This window comes from Fukomys damarensis, unplaced genomic scaffold (genome assembly GCF_012274545.1).
Source record: "Fukomys damarensis isolate Sample0158 unplaced genomic scaffold, DMR_v1.0_HiC HiC_scaffold_36, whole genome shotgun sequence".
Classification (NCBI taxonomy): Eukaryota; Metazoa; Chordata; class Mammalia; order Rodentia; family Bathyergidae; genus Fukomys; species Fukomys damarensis.
The window spans coordinates 40650003-40665862 of NW_022900948.1; the positions used below are offsets into that span (position 1 = coordinate 40650003).

At 50.1% G+C, this 15860-nt stretch overlaps 1 long non-coding RNA gene across 1 annotated transcript; it reads right to left on the reverse strand.

The window, feature by feature from the left end:
* Window positions 1-243: 243 nt before the first annotated feature.
* LOC104854890 lies at window positions 244-1326 on the reverse strand. The gene is made up of 3 exons (XR_002025022.1): window positions 1082-1326; window positions 506-611; window positions 244-375 (listed from the first exon to the last, which is right to left on the reverse strand). It is a non-coding gene; the product is annotated as an uncharacterized LOC104854890 (long non-coding RNA).
* Window positions 1327-15860: the final 14534 nt, after the last annotated feature.

Consider the following 15860-nt stretch of genomic DNA (forward strand, 5'->3'; position numbering starts at 1 on the left):
CCCTTCCCCTGGAGGCCTCTCGGTAAAACACCCCATTTCCCATGGCTCCCTGCGGGGGGCCTGATGGGTTTCAAGACATGTTTCTCTGCCCCCTATGGTTTCTAAAACATACAAATCATTCTGGCTGCACTTCTGTGTTTCATTACTAGGAATGTGCATTTGAAAACAACAGAGGGTGAGGTTTAAAAGCAACATGCAATTTTTATTACATATATCTCCAAATCTGCCATTAGGCCTGTCCCCGTGGTGTTATTGACCTTGATTCTTTCTCATTTGCATCCTGCATTTTTCATCCTTTGGAATATGGTGTTTTGGGACTTCTCCATCATTAAGTGGATTTACAGCAATTTCCCTGTGTGTTTTCTCCAAGGGATTCTGTTATGAGATGCACATTAAATCTCCATTAATACCTCATTATCCGACTGATAAGATTACCATGATAATGAGGCAGAAATTCTAATTGTTTCACTTCTTATTGCGCCTTCCATTTAATCCTTTACTCTACCTGGAAGCTGGTCACGAGCTGGTGGGCACCGGCCTGGAAAAGTCCTTCCCATTGGAGGAGCAGGGTCCAGGATCACCAGGATCCGGGATTGCTGGATGGGTACTGACTGCGGGGAGATGGGAGGCGGGAGGTGCTCAAGTGAAATTCCTGGGTGCATGTGAGGTTTGGGGGTTGGAAAGCCATCTGGGATGGGCCTGGTCCCATTCAGGAAGCTGCCTCGCTTAATCCAATTCAAAGCGCACGCTCACGCATACGCACGCACACACGCACACACACACGGCACACACACTTGCTCTCATGCTGTGCTTTCCTACTGGCTTGAAGCCCCTTCCAGAACATTCTCAGCTTGGGGCACTGCATGAACCTGCCTTCCAGACCGACGAACTCATTTGACAAAGAGTCCGGGGCTTTGGGCCAGGAGACCCTGGGGCCCGGAGGGAGGGAGGGAGGGAAGGATGGGGACAGTGATGTTCCTGGCCACTCAGGTTCATTCGCTGGCCCCTGACCAAATGAAAGTAAAACGGAAAAAAGGATTTATTTAAAGCTAGCTCTGAGGAGATGGAGGGGCCCATTTACCTCAAATCACTACCTCCAGTGAGCACGGATCTTTTATAGCAGGGAACTAAGGGGCGGGGAGTGAAGATTTCCACGCTTGCTTCATCCCTTCTGGCCACCTTCAGCCCAGCTGCCCCTTTCTGGAAGGGAAACTCGGCCCCAGCCTCTTGGGCTGGTGGCCTCTGCACATCTTATCACTGTTTGGGGCTGCAGAGAGGAGTGGGTGTTGATCATGTGTGCAATGGGGAAAAGTTTGGAGAAGTTGTTTATCTCTGAAAGAAAAAAAATTAACTTTTAAAGTTCCATTTTTACTGCCAGTTAGAGAAGAAGGAGGGGAGGGGATGCGCCCCAAATAGGTACTAAAAAAAAAGGCGGACCGAATGAAACAGCACCGGAGGGGGGCCCATTCCGTTTCTCAGGGGTCTGGAGATCAGGCAGGCCCACCCAACCTGGAAGGCAGGAAGCCCAGTTGCTGTGTCCAGAGCTAAAGACACCACTGTGTTGGATGGGGGAGGAGCTCTGCGGTGTCCTGGCCCCGCACCCCGGCTAGAACGGTGTGGTCCCCCAACTCTCTGGCTAGAGCCCTGCCTTGCCACTTGGCTTTCGGTGGTGGCCACCAATCCTTGGCGTTCCCAGGCTGGCTGCCCTGTGTCTCTTGCTTTTCCTAGAAAGACACCAGCTGTCTTAGTCAATGTCCCATCACCGAGACACAATCCTCAGCACGGCAATGCATTCTGGTTCGCGTTTCAGCCCACAGCTGGCTCTAAGGCAGGAAAGAAGGTAGGGCAGGAGGACTCGGCAGGGGACAGCTGCCCAGGGCAGGAAGCAGAGAGAGAAGGGAGGAGCTGGGGAGGGAGCAGCGCCCCAGGACTGTCTCCTCCACCAGCCCCCAGCCCCAACAGTAACCCAATCACCTTTCGGCTGGAGGCTTTGGGGACCATTCTGGGTCTAAACCCAAACTCCAGTGAACAGGATTAGGGCTCACCCCACTGACTTCGTTTCAACACAAGAGCATCTTCAAACTCTATTTCCAGATGAGGCTGCGTCTGGAGTAGTTGGGGCTAGGACTTCCTCATGCCTCTGGGGGAGTGCAGTTTAACTGTGAGACCTTCTCAAATGTATCCCTGCAGCTGAAATACCAAAGGCATCGTTAGACAAAGGTGAGTGCTTCCAGCTGGCTGAACTGGGGTTCTCAGATGTTGACACTTGGGTTGTCGCTGTAAAGAGGGGTCCAGATGGTGTGGCCCCACTGTCCCAGTTTCCATGGCAACTGGAGAACTACAGATTGGCGGAAGTGGAAAGGCTTCCTGACCCAACCAGTTCAACACCATCTTTTTTTCCCGTTTTACTTATTTATTTATTTATTTTTGAGGCGGGGTCTTGCTATATAGCCCAGGCTGGCCTGGAACTCACAGTGATCCTCCTGCCTCAGCTTCCTGAGTTCTGGGATTATAGGCTTTCACCACCATGCCTGGCAACATCATCCATTTCTTACTGCATTTGATTTAAAAAAATTTTTCCTCTTCAAAGTAATGTTAAGCACCTCTTTTCTTTTTTGAGACGGGGTCTTGCTATAAAGTCCAGTCTGGCCTTGGACTCACTATGTAATCCTGGCTGGCCTCAGACTAGCAGCAATCCTCCTGCCTCAGCCTCCCAAGTATTGAGATTACAGGCATGAATCACCACATCTGGCTATAGATTTTTTTTTTGTTTTTTTTTTTAAGTACTATTTAGTACTAAAATCTCCTACTGAAAGCTAACTGCCTTTTTCTCTCTTCCTATCTCCTTCCTCAGTCCTTTTCCTCAAAATCAACTACTTGTAACTATTTACAGGTACTTATTTCATATTTGTCAGTAATACAGTAATAGTATGCTTTGTTTTTATTTTTATTTCCAAAATATAAAAATAACAATTGCTTCTGAGGAAAGGGACCCATGAATTTCAGTACTAACACAAGTGCTCCTCGACTTACCATGGAGTTACATCCTGACAGAATCGTTACTCAGCTGCAAAGTTTTTAAGCTGAAAATGCACTGGATCCACAGAGCCCTCGGAGCTCGCTAGTTCAGCCACACCGAGCCCTGCAGAGTCCCCGCCCTTTGCCCCTGAGATCCGCCTCCCTGGGCGGCGCTGGCCGCCATCGCCACCCACATCACGAGAGAGGAGGATCCTACCACGCGCCTGTCACCCTGGAAGAGATCGAAATTCAGGCTTCCACGTGGGGTTTCTACTAAGTGCTTGTCACTTTCCCGCCACATCTCAGTCTGATTCTGTTCATTGCTTTGCCTCTCTTTCTCTCTCTTTAAAGGTATTTTTTATCAGTGCTTATTAATTTTATAAAATATCGGATTTTAGTGTGGTGTTTTCATCCATACATAAAATATATCTATTTTTTGGACTTTAAGTGATAGACTTTCACTCTGAATAAACTGTTTTTGCACATGATTTAACAACATTTTCTGGGATTCCACCTGTTTTATAATAGAGTATATTTTGATGATATGCATCCTCCACTAACCTCTCTTCCATTTCCCAGCCCTTATTACCTTCTTGTCTAATAACAGTTTTTCTTCTGCCTTCATCCCTTTTTTCCTTACAGTACTAGGGATTGAACCAAGGGTCTTGGCCCTGAGCTACATTCCTAGACCTCTCTGGTTTTTAAAATTTTGACCTAGGGTCTCACTCAGTTGCTAAATTCCCCAAGCTGGGCTCAAACTTGCAATCCTCCTGCCTCAGCCTCCCAGCATATTGGGATTATAAACGTGTACCACTTTTGAGAACTGTGTTTGATTTTTTTTTTTTTTTGCCCATTTATTGATTGGGCTATTGGATTTTTTGGTGTTAAGTTTTTTGGGCTCTTTATATATTCTAGATATTAATCCTCTGTTAGAAGAGCAGCTGATAAAGACTTTTCTCCCATTCTGTAGGCTGTCTTTACTCTGCTGGTTATTTCCCTGACTGTAGAAACTTTTTTTTTTTTTTTTTTTTTTTTCCAGACTTTGCACTTACCAGGCAGGCACTAGGCCAGTGAGCTATATCCTCAGCCCTTGTGTAGAAACTTTTTAACTGGGTATCATCCCATTTGTTGATTCTTGATATTATTTCCTGTGTCATGGAGTCCCATTCAGGAAGTCTTGACCTGTGCCTATGGCTTTAAGTGTTTCCTTAGCTTCAAAGTTCCAGGTCTTGGGCCAGGGATGTAGTTCAGTGGTGCCGTGTGGGCCTGACAAGTGCAAGGTCATGAGCTTGATTCTTGCTACCAAAAACAAAACAAATAAAGCCCAAAGTTCTAGGTCTTATAATCCACATTGAATTGATTTTTGAACTGGGTGAGAGATAAGGATCTAGTTTTTGTTTTCTACATAAAGATATCCAGTTTTCCCAGTGTCATCTGTTAAAGAGCTGTCTTTTCTCCAGTGTATGTTTTGGCTCTTTGTCAAGAGTTAGATGGCTGCAGATGTGTGGGCATGTGGTGGTCTCTGTTCTGGTCCCTTGCAAAGCCTGTGTGTCTGTTTTTGTGCCAGTACCATGCTGTTTTAGTTACTATGGCTTTGTAGTATAATTTAAAAAGATGTGGTGCCTTCAGTTTTACTTTTTCTTGCTCTGTATTTCTTAGGCTATTCTAGGTTTTTAAAAAAATGTTTTCATGTGGATTTTAGGTTTTTTTTTTCTAGTTCCATGAAGAATGTCATTGAAATTTTGATGCAGATTGCACTAAGTATCTATATGTTTTTTTTTTTTTTTAGATAGTTCTGTCTGTATAGTTCAGACCAGCCTTGAACTTTACATATCCAAGGATGGCCTCAAACTTGTAGGGGTTCACCAGCCTCAGCCTTCCAAGTGCTGGGATTATAGGTGTGTGCCAGCACATCCAGAATAAAGCTATTTAAACTATATTAAATATAGTATTAATTCTGCAGATCTATGGGCATGGGAGATCTTTCCATTTTCTAATGTCTTCTTTAATTTCTTTTTTCAGTGCTCTGTAATCTTCATTCTTTACCTCCTGGGTTAGTTTAGATTCCTAGGTATTTTGTTTTATTTTATTTTTTTGAAGCCATTGTGAGTTGTTTCCCTAGTTTCTTTCTCAGGTAGCTCACTATTGGTGGAAAGAAAATCTACTGATTTTTTTGAGATAGGGTCTCATTATGTAGCCCAGGCTGGCCTCAGACTTGTGGCAATCCTCCTGCTTCAGCCCCGAGTGGTGAGATTACAGATGTTGCCCGGCTGAACAGCTACTGATATATTTTTTAAAATGTTGATTTTGTATTATGCTGCTTTGCTGAATTTATCAGGCTACTTTTGGTGGTCTTTAGAGTCTTTTAAGTATACAGTCATATCATGTGAAATAAGGACAATTTGACTTCTTCCTCTCTTATTTGTAATCCTTTGTTTCTCTCTCTTGAAATTTTGAAGTACTGTGTTAAACAGGAGTGGTGCATGGACACCCCTGTCTTGTTCCTGATTTTAGAGGGCACAGGTTCAGTTTGCCCCATGCAGAGTGACATCGGCTAGGATTGTTATATACACTCTTTACTGTATTGAGAGTGATTCTTCAATACTTAGTTTCTTCAGGGCTTTTGTTGTGGAGGAATGGGATGCTGTCACATGCTTGATGAGATGATGACACGGTTCTTCTCCTTGGCCCTATTTGTAACGTGTGTTACATTTATTGATTTGCATCTTTTGAATCATCCTGGAACAGAACCGACTGGATCATCACGTATGATCTTTTGGATGTGTTGTTGAATTGAGTTTGAGGGTATTTTACTGAGGATCTCTGTATTTGTGGTCAGGAAGGCCCGCCGTTTTCTCTTTGTTGTGTCTTTGTCTTGTTTGGCCCTGTCCGATGGGTCTGGAGTGTCCCTTCCTTTTCTCTTTATGGAAGAGTTTGAGGACTATCGGTGAGCTTCGTCTCTTCACACTGGCTTTTGTTTATGTTTTGCTTTTTGTTTTTTTGTTTTTTGCTTCTTTTTGTGTCTCATGATTTTTGGTTGGAAGCTGGACATTTTGCACATGTAGCAGAGGCTGAGGCAGGATGGCCCTGACCCTAGAGAGAGGGTTCTCCCTGGAGAAAAGAACTTCTTTCAGCTAACACCGCTGGGCCTTAGGTTGAGTTTGGTTCGGTTGCTTTGGTTCTGCTCATTCCTCCAGAGCTGCCTTTCTCGGCTAATGACAAGGAGCATCTTTTCACGTCCTCATTCGTCATATGTACAGCATTTGTGGTGGAGTTTTATTTATTTATCTATATTTATTATATATTTTTTCTGGTACGGTGGCTCAAACGCAGGACCTCGCTCTTACCCGGTAGGTGGCGCTGCTGAGCTACACCGCCAGCCTGACGGAGTGATTTATGAAACTCCTTTGCCCTTTTTTGAAGTTGGGTGGCCTGCAGGTCCTCTAGCGTTGTTATGCGTTTGCTGTGGAATCTGACTTGGCAGACTTGCTAGGTCTGCGCCACGCTCCCCTTCTGCATCTGCTCCCTGAGAGGGGAGCCCCCTCCCTTGCAGCAGACCACAGGACCTTGTCATTCAGTGCTTTGAAGATTTCATTTTATTTTATATTTTTTGGTAGGGTAGGATGGCATTCTCCAGCGTTCTGGTTCAGCTTCAGTTTTTGTTGTTAAAACGGTGCTGGGGAAATAGGAAGAAAATGGCTAAGGGGGAAGTGGGAAGGGGAGGGGAAAGGAAATAAGGGAGAAGAAAAATATGAGAAAAGGAAACAAATGGAAACAAAGTCTTTGTAAATAGGGGAGGGTGAAGAGGGTGAAGGGAGGGCAGGGGTGTGGGGAAAAGACAAGAACCAAGATAGATCATGTAAAGGTACAAGGTCCCAGTGATGAATGTAACTGTATGGTTTGCTTTAGATGTACAAATAAACTTAATGGAAAAAAAATGGTACTGGGGATTGAATCCAGGGCATTTGCACTGAGCTACATCCTGAGCTCTTTCTTAAATTTTTATTTTATAAAGAACTCCCTCCTGCAATAAGCTAAGTTGCTAGATTGCCCAGGCTGGGCTCCATCTTGCTTTCCTCCTGCCTCAGCTTCCCAGAGTGCTGGGATTACAGGGGTGCACCACCAGGCCTGGCTTTCATGCAGGAGTGGGGCTCCTTGACATGGGACAGGATTCTTTCTGCCCTTCCTGCAGGTGAAGAGGGCTTCCAGTGAGCACCCACAGGGTGTCTTCATCTGACCCCTGAGGGCTCTCAGCACCCAGCTTGGGTTTTGGGGTTTTAAAGCTGACTTGCCATTAGGAGTCAGGGTCTGGTGGGAGGAGGCAGTTACAGGGGCGTGGCCTGTAAAAGTTCATCTCCCTTCCTGGCTCCTCCTTTCTCTCTCTCTGCTCCCTGGCCCTCATGATGTGAGCAGCTCTCTTCCGCCGGACCCTTCCACCATGACTGCCCTGGAGCCAGCTGCAAACATGAGTCAAAACAAACCTCTCCTCCTTCATGTTGTGGGTGTCAGGTATTTTGTCCCAGTGATGGGGAAAGTGACTGAGATGTGGAGAAGAGCCTGTGAGTGGTGCCGCCACCCAGCGCCTGCAACTTCTGGGGGCGCTGTGTCACCCACTGGCTCACACGGCACCTTCCGCAAGTTGTGAGAGCTCTGGCTGACGTCTCAGCTGGCTTCCTCCTGCTCTAACAAACGTGCCACAAACTGGGAGATTTATGAACAGAAACTGATTCATGCATGGTCCTGGAGGCTGGGAAGTCCAGGACAGAGGGGTACACGTGGTGTGGGCCTTCTTGCTGTGTCAACCCCCCGCAGAAGGACAGGAGGGAGGGAGGGAGGGAGAGAGGGCCCACAAAAGGGCCCAAGTCCATTATTTTATAAAAAACTCCCTCTCCGATAAGGAACCTACTCTTAAGAGACTGGCATTAATTGGGCAGTGCCCTCACGGCCCGATGCCCCCTCATTAGGCTCCACCTACCCATACTGTGGTGTTGGGGGTGAAGATTCTAATTGTTTTGGGGACACAGTTCACACCCTAGCAGCTGAATCCTCTCCTGCTTGGCTGGTGTCAGGGGCGCCTGTGCCGCTGGACCCAGCTGTCCTCTGAGGTTGGTGGGATGCCCTGCGGCCTCAGCTCAGAACAGTTGTGATTTTCCTACATGTCCACTTTTCTAGAAGCCAGAAGTCCACTGACTGTCTCCAGTGCCAGGCTCTATGAGGTGCAGGTAGGGGACAAGACAGGCGCTGGGGACACATGGCCATCCTAGTGGATCCCATTGGAGCCCCCAGCACCCTAACCACTAGGAATCACTAGTTTCCTGTGCAGCTGCAGGCTACGGTAGGAGGGGCCCTGGGCTTTCAATTCTGGCTCTGTTGTTCTTCAGCTGTGACAGTGTGGCCAGGTGAATTTCCTCCTCTGAGTCTTGATTCCCTCATTTATAAAATGGGAATTATGCCAGACATGGTGGCACATGAATATAATCCCACCATTCAGGAGGCTGAGGCAGGAAGATCAGCCTGGGCTATGTAGTGAGTTCAAGGCCAGCCTGAACTACGGAGCAAGACCCTGTCTCAAAAACACAAAGAAAATAAATTAAGACAGAAATTATTTTTTTCCTACCAAGCAGGGAGGGCTGGGGATTTAGCTCAGTGGTGCCGCTGCCTGCCTTGCAAGCACAAGGTCTCGCGTTCGATCCCTGGTACCAAAAAAAAAAAAGCCTACCAAGCAGGAAGATCGGATGAGATCCTGGGTGAGTAGCCCACAGCAGGCCTCTAGCAAAGACAAGATAGGTGGACACAGGAGGCTACCTTGTCCACTGTTGCCACCCACTTCACCCAGACCTGGCTCCAGCGGGCAGCTAGGCCTGCTGTGGATTAACCACTGAATCATCCAGGGGAGGTTGGGGTCACAACAAGGATGTCACTCGGAGACACAATACCCAATGTGAACAAGTAAGGAGGAGAAGTTTATTTGGGCTCGTGGCTTTTTAGGTGTAGTCCATAGTTCACTGGCTCCAAGGCGGACATGGCACAGTGAAGGAAAGTTGTCCACCTCATCGCAGCCAGGATGCAGAGAGAGAAGGGAGGAGCCAGGGACAAGAACACAGCCCTCCAGGACACGCCCCACCTCCACCAGGCCCACCTCATAGCAATCCAGCCACGGATGAACCCAGATGAGGACAGTGCCCCGTGATCTCTCCAAAAGCCCCATGTCTGAGCACATGAGACTTTGAGAGACTTCTTAGATCTGAAGCAGAGCACTGCAAAAACACCACAGTTCCACCAAAGCCCGGAGAGCTAGCCAGAGGCCTAGATCAGACCTGAAGCCTTCGGAAAGAGCCCACTCTGGCCACTCCTGGATCTCAGACTGCAGGCTCCCAGGACTGTGAGACCGTACACTTCACTGATGAAGCCACTCTGTGTGTGGGACCTGTTTGTCACAGCCCTAGGAGGCCACTGATCCACCATGCCACCTTCCCCGGAATTCAAAGTGAGCAGCAGCCCGGGCCTCTCCACCCCTGAGTTCCGGTGGCGCCTGGACGACTTCTTGCCTCCCAGCACCCCACGGTGGTGTCTGCAGCGTCACATCTGCACGGCCTCAAGTTTGGAGGGAGCTGTCCCCTCCGCCCATCCCTGCACACCAGCGTCACCCCGAGGCTCTTGGTTCATGCAACAAAGCTGTCTGCCTGTTCCAGGCCCCAGTCATGGCCGGGGCTGCCCCTCCTGTCCTCTGAGTTTCACTGTTGGCTGGGGTTACCCACGATCGTGTTTGTTCATTTGAATTTATCTTCTTTGATACTGGGGATGGAGCCCAAGGCCTTGTGCATGAGTGCTCCACTGCTGAATTACACCTCTACACTCTTATTTTTTAAAATTTTATTTATTTATTTATTTGGTTTTTGAGACAGGGTCTCACTATGTAGCTGAGACTGACCTGGAACCCACTATGTAGCCCAGGCTGGTCTCGAACTCACAGCAATCCTCCTGCCTCAGCCTCCCGAGTGCTGGGACTACAGGTGTTTGCCACCACTCCCGGCTCTACACCCTTATTTTTTAACAGATACACAAAAAATAAAAACTGAACACATCCATGGAGTACCACATGATGTTTCAATAGATGTATATACCGTGTAATGTTTAAATCGGGTTAAACATATTTACCTCTTAAAACATTTATTTCTTTATGGTGGAAAATTTTTAAATCCTTTGTGTCTTACTCCCTCATGCAGCAAATGGGATCTGGTCCAGGGCTCCAAGGCCCCAGACCCAGCACCTGTCCCCTCACAGTGGCTCTGGTCCCAGAGAGAACACACGTGGCACCTCCTCAGTGCCAAGCCCTCACTCTGGGGTCTCCTGTCCCCATCAGGGCTCATCCACAGTTGGCAAGAGTGCTAGGAGGTAAGGGATTCACGAGGAGGGAGGCTGAGGCAGGAGCGTCACCAGTTCAAGGCCTGCCCAGGCTGCGTAGTGACCTTGGGGAGAGCCTGGGCCACAGAGAGAGATGCTATATCCATAAACGAATACACAAATAAAAGATTAAAAAGGGAGAGCGCTGGGTGAGACGTTCAGTGGTGCATACCTGTGATCCTAGTGCTCGGGGGGCTGAGGCAGGATTGACATGAGTTTGAGTTTGAGGTCAGACTGGGCCACAGAATTAAAGGCCACTGAGACTGTCTCAAAAAACCTGGAAGAGAGAGGGAGAGAGAGGGAGAGCGGAGGGAGGGAGACAGAGGCAGTGCTAGGCCTGCACAGCTGTGCAGTGCTGAGCTGACGCTCCCTCGGAGTGGCCATGTTGAGAGGCCGCACCTTTAAGCGGGGGCCTGGAGGGTCTGAGGGGTCACGGGCTCCGCCTCAGAAGGGAAGAGTTCCCGCAGGGCCCCGCTGGTCCCGAGAGCTGTTCCAGAAGAGCAAGCCTGGCCCGGTCTCCGGCTCCCCGCCTGGCCTCACTCCCATGTGCCACCTGCCACGGTGCCCACGGTGTGACCCAGCCGGTGTCCCCGGCGGGCCCAGGTGGATGTGGCACCAGGCCCTCAGACCTCCGGAACTGCTTGTTATTTTCCATCACCAAGTGCAATTTTTTTTGTGTTTTTGGTACCAGGGATCGAACTGGGATCCTTGCGCTTGCGAGGCAGGCGGCAGAACCACTGAGCTAAATCCCCAGCTTCATTGTCTATTAGTACACCTTGCTGTGCTTAATGTTTCCATCCATGTGGAGTGGGTACATGTACACAACGCATCCCAAGTCCTTCTTTCTCCCTTTCTCTCCCTTCTTTCCCCTTTTCTCTCTCTCTCTCTCTTTTTTTTTTTTGGTATCAGGGATTGAGCTCGGGTCCTTGCGCTTCCAAGACAGGCAGCGGAACCCCTGAGCTAAATCCCCAGCCCTCCTTTCCTCTCTCTCTTGATCCCCATTCCATTTGAAAAAAGATCTCTCTTCCTACACTCTATTATCTTTTTCTTTTTTTTTTGAGACAGGGTCTCACTATGTAGTTGAGTCTGACCCGGAACTCACTATGTAGCCCAGGCGGGTCTCAAACTCACAGCGGATCCTCCTGCCTCAGCCTCCTGAGTGCTGGGATTACAGGCATGCACCACCATGCCCAGCTTGTCCACATTTGTTGTTATTTGATTTCTTGGTGATGGCCATTCTTTCTGGGGTGAAATGAAATCTCAGTCGGAATTCCTTCTCTTCATAAAGTATCCAGCCTCTGGTGTGTTTCCTGCTTGTTTGCTTGTTTTTGGTGCTGGGCATAGGGCCCATGGCCTGTGCACACCAGGCAACGCCCTACCCTAAAGCCTCACCTCCAAGCTGCCTCAGGTATTTTGTGATAGTGACAGAAAACAGGCTGAGACAATGTTAGTTCCAACCGTGTGACTCAGAATGGGGACAGTGGCCTCAAGCTGTGTTCAGGGACCACATGGGCCATGGGAGGGGACCTGAGCAAGACTCCTTGTGCCCTGATCTCCTGCAGTGTCCTTCATGTTGCCTGAGATTCCCTGACATTTTTCCCTTCTCCTGTGGTGCTCACCACTGCTTTGGCCAATGGCAAAAGTCACCAGAAGTGATGACATGGGGCTTCTGAGGCCTGGCTGTAATAGGCGACGTGCTTGCCACCTTCCTCACCACCCGCCAGCTCACGTGACCCTGAGTCACTGCCAAGTTAGCAGCTGCCCCTGCCAAGGGGCCACTCAGTCCCCTCAGGTGGCGCTGCAGGGAAGGGGATCCCCCACGGGGCCCTGCCTGAACCCTGAACTTCAAAATGACAAGACAAGAAAGCACTGCGGTTTGTCACACAGCGTCTCGTCCACAGTGACCCCTGAAGCCGGGACTCTGAGGGGACCGCAGTGGCATCTCAGGTCTCCTGGGGTCCATGTCAGCTCAGGGCAGACCCCACAACCCCTAGAATAGCAGAGTCCGCTCTGCAGTGCTCTGTTGCTCTGGTCGGTGGCCTTGGCCCTTGGGGGGAGAGCGGGAAGAAGATTCTGAGGGTACACGTTTGGCTGTTTGGGGGTCTCCTTCCCCCAGCGGCTCCAGCCTCCCTTCATGAAAGGACATCTGCAGGTGGGAACTGCTCCACCTAGGGACTGGCTGGGGCTGTTATGTTGGTCCAGCTCCAACTTCTATCTACCAGACCTGGAACTTCATTTACCTATTTATTTATTTTCTGGCACCAGGGATTGAACTCATGATCTTGTGCTTGTGAGGCAGGCACAGTGCCACTGAGCTAAATCCCCAGCCCTATTTTACTTAGTTTTTGATGTGGGGAGTCTTCCTGTGTTGCCCAGGCAGGTCTTGAACTTCTCGTTTCAAAGAATCCTCCTTCCTCAGCTTCCCAAGTAGCTGGAACTACAGGCATGTGTCACCCAGTACAGAGTTTTTCTGTTTGTACAAATGAAGATTTTATTAGGGTTCCCATTTATTTTGCCCTTGAAGTCACTACGATGGTTGATGGGTTAATTAATTCATTACATTTTCCTCTCCCAAACAGTGGACCTAGGAGGTGGTGGGTGAGCAGGTCTTACAATGATGAACATCTCACCTTTTGGACATTTTCTTCTATGCCTTGTTATTTTTTTTTTTTCTTTTTGAGACAAGGTCTAAGTTGGACTTGCGATTTTCCGGCTTAGCCCCCTGCATGCCCAGCACTCACTGACTATGCCGGCAGCTCCAGAGTCAGCTGGAGCCTCCGCAGGCCCTTGACTCCAGGGCATGTACTTCACTTGTGCCTGGCATGGCCACCAGCACCTCTTTACCCTGGTGCCTGGGTCCCCAAGGCCTCTAGGTCCTGGGAGGTGAAAGTCTGGATGTACAGTGGGGTCGTAGAAGGCACCTCCCCCAGGAATCTGAGAAGCCAGGCCCCTCCAGCCACCAAAGGGGATGAGAGGAGGGGCCATGGGAGCCTTTGCCTCCTTGGGCTCTGGGTGGAGCAGGTGCAAGTGGCCTGGGGCTGCCACTGGGAAGGGAGAGTAGGATACAGCCCTGGAGGCAATTGGTCACCAAGCCTGATTTTGTCACCTTCAGAGGGCAAAGTTCACTGCTTCACTTCCGATTTCAAAACAGCTCCTGCAGGGTCCCCAGAGGAAGGCATCCTGGGAAACTTGCTTCATAGCTCTCCAGGCTGAAGGCACCATGGGCCCTCTGCCTCCCAGCCTCTTGTGTCCCCCATGAGCCTGTACTCACCTGCTGGCTGCCTGGCAACCCTGGCTTTGTGAGCCCCACAGTGCTGCCTGCTCTGTTCTGTACAGTGTGGCCCGAGCAGCTCCTGGCGCAGACGGACAGAGCCGTGGTCATCTGTGGACAGTGAGTGAATGAGTGAATGAAGGAATGAAGGCTGAGGTCACATGGGGAGGCGGGGAGGGTGTTGTGGGAAAGTATACACCAGGCGGGGCTGCCATGGCTTAGATGTTTGTGTCCCCCCGAAATTCAAATGTGGGACAGGGAGGCTGAGGCAGGAGGATCCCAAGTGAGGCCAGCCTGGGCTGCACAATGAGACCCTGTCTTAAAGTTGAAAATGGTTAAACATGTCATCAATTTTAATACATTTCTGTAAACCAAACCAAACCAATAAATAAAAAGGACTGAGGATGTAGCTCGGTAATAGAGCACCGGCCTGATGTGTGTGGGATGCTGGGTTCCATAAAATAAAAGAAATAAAAGAGACTTCAGAGGGCCGCTTGGGTCTTCCAGCCCCTCTGCCATCGAAGGACACAGCATTTGTCCCTTTTGCTCCCTCTGTCAGCTTGGAGCAGGGCACAGCCCTCCCAGGCACGGAGCCTGTGGGTACCTTGGTCCTGGCTCTCCCAGCCTCTGGAACTAGGAGGAACACGTTTCTGTCCTTTATGAGTGATACGGTCTTGAGTGTCCCTGGCAGCAGCACACAGAGCTGAGGCTGCCGCGGGCGCAGGCAGGAAGCCCAGGGCTGGATGTGAGGTGTGCGCAGCTGGGGGTTTGGTTTCTGGAGGAGATCCGATTTCTAGAGGGTGGTCTGATCACCCCATGCGAGGGTTTCCCTTGGCTCCAGTCCAGGGACAGTTTTACCGACAGACTATGAAATCAGGGTGGTGAGCACGTTCACCAAAAGCAGGCTTCCACTTGTGTGCAGGCAGATGAGGACAGAGCGTCCCTGGGTCCTGCCTCTCCGAGCCTCTCTAATGCGTGGCACTGTACATCAAAGGCTGTACACAGACAGCCTGGCCTGGGGGCCCGTGTTGTAATTCCTGCACTCCGGAGGCTGAGACAGGAGGGTCACAGATTTGAGGCAGGCCGGAGCAATTTAGTGACTTAGTGAGAATTTGTGTTGAAAAAAAAAAAAATGGGGCTAAAGATGTAGCTCAGTGTGAAGGCCCTGGGTTCACTCTCCAATACTGGACAAACGAGAGCCAGAAGGTGTTCACATGTCCCCACCTGTGACCGAGCAGTTCCATGGCTACAAGTTTACCATGGAGACGGCTCAGCCCTTGCACTAGGGCGAGCACGCGGTGTCGGGTTGGGGGCGTCCACAGGGGTTTGGAAATTGCACGAATAACTAGCAACAAGTCGAGCAGCGTGGCGAGGATGGTCAGGGCTCACGAGAGCCTGGCTTTTGTTTTAAAGACATGGCCTCAGTAAGAGACTCAGGCGGGCCCCCGGCTCCAGACCACGCATCCTCAGCCACCGAGCGAGGGATCACAGGTGTGCGCTGCCACCCCGAGCTTGGTGCTTGAGCATCTTTCACTGAATGGCAAGAAGTCACTTTCAGGCAGCTCTGTCCAGGGCTCTGCACTCATGTGATTGCAGACTGAGCTGTGGCAACAAACAGGCCCAACACCTAAGGGACTAAACTCACGGAAGTTTGTGACCCACGTGACAGCCGGGGGAGATACGTGAAGGCAGCAGGCTCATCCCCGGGGCCACTGCCCATCTCGGTCCAGCCAGCGCCACCTCTGGAGGATGCCAGCTAAGCTTTCACGTGGCCGGCTGTGGGTCACATCATCTCTGGTCCTTTCCTTTCCAACAGGGTCCCCACGTAGCCTCAGGGGACACCGGGCAGTGAGTTTGGATCAGTTTAAGTCCATAGCCATGGCTCCATTCGCTTACCAATGATCCATTTTCACATGGGAGAGTGTCCCTGCTCCTTCGTGTCCCATCCGGCCTCACAAGGTGACAGCTCCGCCTGACAGCGTCCTCCGGCAGCTGCAGTCTGTTCCAAGTGTGTGTCCTGCAGGCCATATGTGGGGTTCAGCGGTCAGCACAGCCAGGCGCCCAACAGGCAGCCAGCACCAGCTGCCCGGGGTGCTCATGGGTTGCCAGCCCCAGCTTTTGGGTTTTCCAGCTGGGGCCCAGACATTGTGCAACAGAGTTGATCTTC